Source organism: Hyaena hyaena, unplaced genomic scaffold (genome assembly GCF_003009895.1).
Source record: "Hyaena hyaena isolate Hyena2069 unplaced genomic scaffold, ASM300989v1 scaffold_22, whole genome shotgun sequence".
Classification (NCBI taxonomy): domain Eukaryota; kingdom Metazoa; phylum Chordata; class Mammalia; order Carnivora; family Hyaenidae; genus Hyaena; species Hyaena hyaena.
The window spans coordinates 5,506,372-5,515,001 of record NW_024080654.1 but is presented as its reverse complement, the minus strand read 5'-3'; positions in this window follow the sequence as shown (position 1 = coordinate 5,515,001).

Below are 8,630 nucleotides of genomic sequence, written 5' to 3'. Positions count from 1 at the left end.
TTCAGCAGATTTGACACAGGCATAAAAGAGTCAGTAAACTGGAAGGTAGGTCAATAGAAATTACCGAAGTTGAAATACAAACAAGTGTAAGGAAAAAAGAAACACCCAGAGCAGCAGATCCAAGAACTGCAGGTGTGCGGCAGGCGTTCAGAACACGCACGATCACAGCATCAAAGGAGAAGAGAGAGCAGGCATTGCTCATGAGTGCTCCAAAATTAATGACAGATACCAAGCCACAGATCCAGTCAGCTCCGAGAAACCAAGTAGGATCAGAACAAAACAGAACAATCCACTTAGGGCATCATATTAAACTGCTGAAAACACCAAGAAAGAACGGCAAGTGTGGCAAACTTATTTAAGGGTGGACTAAAACCCCGAAATATGTGTAGGTATGTGTATTTTAAACTCCAGGGAAATTACTCAAGAGACTCATGAAAAATGCTCAATAAGAGGATACAGAAAAGCAGGAAAACAGAAATACAGATGGAAAAAGTAGAAAAGTTAGTAAATAGAACCCAGTGACGTGTAACAGGGTTAACACAGCACAACTAGCGGGTTCATTCCAGAAATGGAAGGCCAGTTCAACATTTGGCAATCCATCTATATAATTCCCCGTATAAATAGAATGAAAAAATTAAAACCACGTGATTACCTCAATAGATGTAGAAAAAGCCTTTAACAAAATTCAACATCCATTCATTTTCTAAATTCTCAGCAAAGAAGCAACAGAAGTGAGCCCCTCAGTCTGGTAAAGGGCACGAGTCTTCAATGACCCCACAGGCAACGTCGTGCTGGTGACGAGGCACTGGGCTTTTCCCCCGGGCGTGGGAACATGGTAAGTATGCCCACGCTCACTGCTCCTACTGAACATCACACTGGAAGTTCGGCACAACAGGACTAGGGAAAAAAAAGAAAAGACCTACAGATCGGAAAGGATGAAATAAAACTGTCTTTAACTGCAGATGACACGGTCATCTATGTAGGAAAAAACCCCCGAATCTTCAAAAACCTCCCAGAACTAATAAGCGAGTTAAAGAATTTCACAACATACAATACAAAACACAAAAGCCAACGTGCACCACTCGGCGCTGGCAGCAGAGTCCAGTGCCTGGCCCAACCCCGGTGTTCTCAGCAAGCCACGGGCAGTTATGAAGGCTCCATCCAGCGGGCTGCACGGGGGAGGTGGCCTTCCCACCCCAGACTCGGGGCACAGTCCACGCATCATGGACTCTACAGGGAGCTGCTTCAAGGACTCAGGCCCCCCGGCCAGCTGTGCTCCTAGGAGTGTCTGCCCTGTAACCAGGAGCCCTGATGTGGGGGTCTCTTCCCCAGGTGCCTCTGCCAAGACCTTACTGAGGGCTTAGGAGGAATCTTGAGGACACGGTTCCTGTTCTGACTCAGTGGTCACTGCCTTCCTCTCCCAGCCGTCCCCTGCCCCGCCAGGTCCCCAAGTCCATAAAACCACAAGACCCCTCTCTTCAGGGCCCCTTCAGCAGGGAGATCACCCCACGTCTGCACTGGTCGTCTGACCCCACCCAGCACTGATACGTGGTGAGAACAGACTGGGGGCGCCACCGCGCTCCCTGGTGTGGCCTCCTGCTCACACTGCTGCAGCGGAACATGGAAGGCTTGACACTGTCTCTACCACGTGGCTTCTTGTCTTAATCAGCTGCTCTGGCATCTGGCAGCTCAGATCTCTCCGCTCAGCTGAGCTCTTGAGCAACAAACAATTAGAATTTGAAATAAAATAAAAACCCAATACTACTTAACACCAAACGGAAGTACTTGGGTATAAATGTAACCAACTACATGCAGGGTCTCTATACTGGGAACATGCCAATGAAGAAATCAAGGGAGAGACATGTAAATGGAAAGATGCACTGTGTTCATGGAATAGCAGCTCATTGTTGCTAGGATGTCAGGTCTCTCTGACTGGATCTATAACCTCAGTCTAAATCCAGTGAGCTTTTCTGCAGGTATTAACCAGTTGATTCCACTATATATATAGAAAGACAAAGGAACCGGAGTAGCCAGGACAATTCTGACAAGGAACTGCCCAAATTCATGGCACAGCAAACGTCATAGGATCAAAAGAATGGGCATAAGCCAGCAGGCCAGGATGGGGTTCCCAACAGATCCACAAAAATATGGCCAACTGATTTGGGGCAGGATGGCAACATTGGCTCAATGGAGGAAACAATTGTTCAAAAAATGTTGCTGGAAATACAGTACAGCCCTATGTGAGTGGCTAAATCAACCTTGACCCACACTTCACATCTTATCCAAAACTTTAACTCAAAGCAGATTATATGCCTAAATGTAAAATGTTACCTCACCATACTTCTCGAAGAAAGCCTGCTTGACCTTGGGTTTGGTGATGTGTTTTTAGATATGACACCAAAAGCATGATCCATTAAAAATATAAGGTTGATAAATTGTACTTTATCAAAGCAAAAACTTACCTTCTGTGAAAAACACCGTCAAGACAATGAAAATACAAGCCACGGACCTGGTATAAATATTTGTAAATCCATATCTGACAAAGGTCTTCTACCCAGAATATACAAAGAATATTTAAAAGTCAACAATAAAAAAACAAACAACCCAATAAAAACTAGACAAAAGATCTGATCAGATACTTCACCGAAGAAGATGTATTGATGGCAGATAAGCTTATGAAAAGATACTCAACAGCATAAATCACTAAGGAAATGAAAATTCAAACCACAGTGAGATACCAATCACTATTCACCAATTAGAATGATTAAAATAAAAACAAATGAATAAAAATCTTAAAACTCTCAAGACCAAATGCCGGCAAGAGTGCAGAGAAACAAATTCTCATTCACTGCTGATAGGAATGTGTCTAGTGTCTAGTCACCCTCCAAGACAGTTTGGTGATTTCCTGGAAAGTTAAACATTTATGTACCATGTGACTCAGAAGTCCTGGGGATTTACCCCAGTGAATTTAAAGCTTATGTTCATTCACACACATAACAGGAAAGCACTTAGCATGCCTGTCTCCACGTTGCCTCTATTTCCCTTGCTGCTGTGACCTGTAGCTTAGAAACTTCTGCTTTGCCCTTCACGTTCAGGGCTAGGGTTGGGGTTAGGGTTAGGGTTGGGTTAGGGTTGGGATTAGTGGTAGGGTTGGGGTTAGGGTTACGGTTACGGTTAGGGTTAGGGTTGGGTTAGGGTTGGGTTAGGGTAAGGTTAGGGTTACAGTTACGGTTACGGTTAGGGTTAGGATTGGGTTAGGGTTAAGGTTATAATTAGGGTTAAGGTTACCGTTGGGTTAGGGTTAAGGTTAGGGTTAGGTTTGGGGTTAATGTTACAGTTTGGTTAGGGAGAAATATTCACTTTGACCTGCATGTATGTTTGACAACCGCCCCGGGAAGGATTTGGTTTATAGCTTAGATTTGCAAATTCTGCCCAGTATGTACCTTCCCGGAGAAGATAGGGAAACATGCACAGATATGATATGCCATATTTCAGATTTAGAGGAAAACCTGGATCAGATTCTGGTACCTATATGTCCACTGACCGTGGGTAAGTATTTCCTTGACCTTTCTTTAATGTGTGGAGACATCTGTTACCTTTTGAGTCCAATTACCTTTTCTTCCCCTGTTGCTAATGTAAAAGAACCTGGGATTTCTTGCCCTTGGTAGGTGGTGTTAGGGCAACTGTCATCCATTTCCTTGGTTTGCTGGCTTTTCATATTATGCTGCTCTCCTTACCCCAACTTCCTGACTCTCCATGTACTGAATTCCCTGTTATGGGGGAGTGGCAGGAGCTGGGACTAGGTTACACACACACACACATACATACACACACGCACTCACAGTTGTGTGCAAACACAGACTACATGCAGACACACACATATGCATTCACACACATGTACATTCACAAGCAAACACAGACGTATGTAGTCACGCACATGTGCGATACACAGATGCATGCAAACACGTACACAGATGCACACATACCCACATTATGTGAATGTTCAATGTAGCCACAGGAAGGAACAATCATATTGATTTGTGCTACCAATGGATAAATCTTTAATTCATTTTGCTAAGTTAAAGTAGTCAGTCTCAAATAGGGTACAGCATGGTAAGATTCCATCATCTGATGTTGTAAAAGAGGCAAGCAGCAGGGGTGCTACACCGATCAGAGGTTGCAGAGGCTGTGGAGTCGGGGGAGGTGGGGCCAGGGTCTCCCCGCCCCCGCCCCGCTGCTCCCGCTCTGCTCCTCCCCACCCCTGGACCGAGGTCGTCCACCTCCGTGTGTGCCACAGTGTGGTCCCCAAGGACAGCCATACAGGCAGTGCCGGATGGACGGGGATGGGGAACAGGGTCCTTTCTCCCCTCTCCCCTCTGCCCTCCCTCCCCCCAGCCCCCGTTCCTGGTGTGGGAGATGAGATGAGCACACAGAGGCTCGGGCAAGCTGCCATTCCCGACAGCGCCTACATCTCCGGGAGAAGCGTGCGCGGCTGACGGCAGGTGCGGGGCGGGAGAAGGGAGGCCGGCTCTGAATCTCCAGTGGCAGCTCAGGAGGCGGGAGAGGGGGTGGAAGGGCGGCACGGACAGAGCGCCGGCAGCCCCGGGGAGCAGCCCCGGGGAGCACCCCCTGGGGCTGCGGTTGCCGGGTCCCCAAGCGCTTCCTTCTCCCTTCTTCCTGCCGCCAGGCTCACTACCAACCACTGGGTGGAAGGCCAGGGGCTGAGGGTCCGGCTCCGCTGTCCCCAGCGTCACGTTCAGAAGATGGCTGTGAATGTTTAGGTCTCTGTCAGGGGGAACCAGTTCCCGGAGGCGGCCACTCTGCCCTGGGTGCTGGACAGGCAGGTGCTGTGCTGGGAGCACGGTGCTGGTCTGCTCTATTACCCCTCAAATCGTGAGCCGCACCCCAACCCCGCAAGGGGCGGAATTAGTCTCTTCCAGGATATGCGCCACTTCATTTGTAGCCGTTATCTGCCATTTTAAGACTTGAGGACAAATATCATCTAAAATTATAATTCTCTATTATGTATATGAGTTATATATATTATTAGAATACTATATGAATTATATACTATTTTACATTATGCTACAATTAAATACTTTGTATGAATATTGGGTATGAGATATGATAAATACAGCACGGTCTCTCCCCGCAGGGTGCCCAGGACACTGAGGAGCAGCTCCCTGGACCGGGGACGCTGAGTAGCTTTCCTGGAGCAGCGTCAGCCCTGCTGGGTCAGGGACTTCCCTCTGAGCTCAGGACCAGGAAGAAAGTACGCACCATCTTACACACGAGGGTAAATGCTTTTTGTGTGAGTTCCTTCCCCCCTTCTGTGAAGTTTCTGTAACCAGAAGGCGGGCGGGTCAGGTGCCACTCAGGGGACAGGGGCCGTGAGGCCGCCGTGGGGCGATCACGTGTGGCAGGTCCTCAGTAGCCAATGCCTCGATGGTGGGAGCCCAAGTGTGCACCGGCCCTGACGGGCCACCCTGTGGGCGCTAAGCCACGCTGGTTTCAGCTGGATCTTCCCACTGAACTGCACGGCCCGCCAGGCCGGGGGCTTTACGGCTTCTGTCCCCGAGGACGGATCACACAGCAACAGCACCGCAGACAAGTCCATGCAGCCCTGCGTTCTCTCCTCCCCGGGTGGGGACCCTTCCTCCTGAAATGACAGCGCCTGGAAGGGACAGAAACGGGCAACTGGAGGAGAGCGGTGCCCACCCCCACTACCACGTCTGCCGTCCAGAGTCTCCGCTCGCCGCACCGTTTCTGGTGATGCAGACCCCACCTTCCTGGCTGCTACCGCGTTCCCGATTCCGGCTCTCAGCTTGCTGCGCAGCTGCACAATCCACAGCCTGAACGGGGGGCCGGCAGCGTCCGAACGGTGTCTGGAGACGAAGATGAGAAGGGGCAGGGACGAAGCCCATGACATCCAAGCCGCCGCATGGACAAGCACCACGCAGAAAAGCGTGAGCTTCACGGTGGCCCTGCTGTTCCTCCAGCGCGACCTGGAGGCTGGACGGTTCCCGTGGCCTGAACCTAACTTCTCACTGCGACGCTTTTTAACCGTTTATCAGGACTGCGCTTGGCGTCCATCTACACTCTTAGGGAATCCTTCCGCCAGCTACACTGGGCCCTCAGAACGTCAGGCTCTTCTGAGCAGCGCCTTCCCGACATAAAGGTCACTGCCAGCATCTCATCCCAAAGCTTTCCTTCTCCCTGTGACTGTTCACCATCCTGGTTCTTCGCCAGGAGGCACCATTTCAAGAGACGGAGCACGGCACGCGGCTTTCCACCGGCACAGGCTCGATTTTATGCTTATAAATATAGTCTATTTTCTTCCTGATGATTACAACGGCCTGGGTATTATGATACGAGCTTATCCGCTACTATGAAGACTATTTATTTGATTAAGAGGAATTTTTAACCCCTGAGGTTTTGGAAGCTCAATTAGTGAAGGAAATGACTGCTCTTCCTGACCAGTTCTTACTTCTCGTCCAGGATCCAACCAGCACTTTTTCGAGGTGGAGGCTCCTCACCTCCCGGGTTGAGCTCAACAGCTGGGACCCCAGCCCTCTCGTTGCCCCGTGAAACATGGGCCGTTCAGGGACGGCCTCTCCTCTCGTGTGGTGAACTCCACGGGGCGGCAGCACATCTGTCTTTACCGGCGCGGACCCCAAGGACCACTCGGCATGGACCCAGGGAGCAGATCAGAGCAGAGTTAGGTCAAGAGACTCCAAACTCCATTTGCCACATGGTTCCGCACAGGGCGGCCTTGGGAACAGAGGCGGCTGGACATGCGGAGGAAGGGCGGCTGGGGTCCCACCGGCACAAAGGCTCGCGCGTTGAGTTGGCAGAGGGACAGAAAGCACTAGCCCCCGCCAGTCTGACCGCCTCCCAGCTAGTGGACTTCTGCTACGCTGGTTTGCATTGTCAGCTGGGTAGGAAGTGGGGTGTGGCCAGGGCTGCTGAGAAAGAACCCCCTGCAGCCCTGAAACGGGAATGAGCCACCGAGAGAGGGCCCGAGGCCGCCGCTGGGGCCACACCCCTCCCCCTTCCCCTACACGCTGTGGTCCCTGCCTCCACGCTCTGCAGCCTGCACGGGGGGCCCCTGCCTTAAGCATGACCAGAAGGCTCCATGCTTATTTGTGATGCTGCAAGTTCCACCACCTGAAAGACTTGACACTGAGGCTGGCGCGTAATAGATGCTCAACAAACGCTTGTAAAATGCAAGAATCCATGAGTGGTAAGAGGATAAGAAATTAACAGCTGCGAAATGGAAGCCTTGATGAGTAAATACATGCCCTTTTGTTTTTTTAAATTGTTTTTTTTTTAATGTTTTATCTATTTCCAGGAGAGAGAGAGAGACAGCGTGAGCAGGGGAGGGTCAGAGAGAGAGGGAGTCACAGACTGAAACAGGCTCCAGGCTCTGAGCTGGCAGTCAGCACAGAGCCCGACGCGGGGCTCGAACCCACGAACCGCGAGACCTTGACCCAAGCGAAAGTCGGATGCTTAACCTACTAAGCCACCCAGGCGCCCCATAACACGTGCCTTTTTGAAGACTCCACGTCCCGCATGCTCACCTCGGCAGCTTTCCCGCAGGGGCCCCCCTGCCCTGGTGCCCGACCTGGTTCCCTACGGGGAAGCCCAGCTCACCACCTGACTGGGGCTGTCAGGCACCCTGAGCCAAAAGGGAGAATATTAAACAACAGCACAATGTGCATTCAACAGTAAGTTGCTAAAATTAAGTCCGTTCTAATATATGGGCAAGAGCTCTGTACCTTTAATTCCTTCAAGATGTGGGCCAACCAAACCCGAAAGGGATGGATGGGGTTTCCAACATGCCTCTCAGATACTTCCAGAGGAAGCAGGTGGGGAATGTGTGGCGTGCCTTGGTCCCCGGGTCGTCCTGCTCACCCTGAGAGGACCGGGGGGCACGCGCCTTTGTGGGGGGCCAGTGCTGCTGTGGCTTTCACGAGAGGCCATGCGATCCGGCTCCCTGAGCCCAGTCCAAGTTCAGTGCGCGTGCACCTATTCTCACAGACACCACCAACCGACTGAGCACCGTGTTTTGGGGTTTCTTTCAAATCCGTTGGGTTGACAGGACCGTTTTCGAGAAACACACCACGACTGTGCCTGCCTGGTCCCCAGTACCTCCTTTCTCTGCTCTTCGTTGAGCTGTAAATGTGCGAGCAGGAAACCTGACCACAGACAACATGCGGCCTTGATAATGCGAATGAATAACATAGATGTTGGGTTATTGTTATTCTCGCGGAACTCTTACGCTACCCCATTCAAGAGGAAAAAAATATGTGAAAGTATGAAAGTGATATTAAGCAGATGTTAGGCTGGAATTGTCAATCTTGTCTGAGCAGGTGCTAATGTGTTATAATTATCCCTTCTGGCGCTGGGTGTTTAGGATTTTGGTTCCCACCTAGTCAATCACAGCTGTAATTGTTAAGCTACTTACATCGCTAATATGCTGGGTAATAACCAGATAGGATTTAATATTTGACATTTACCGTCAATTACCTTCTTCTGACATGCAGCTCCTCTACACCAGTATCTGTAGATTGGGCTTTCTCGTCACTTCTGGATAAAATAAATAGAATTGCAGGGTTTAAAAGAAAGGA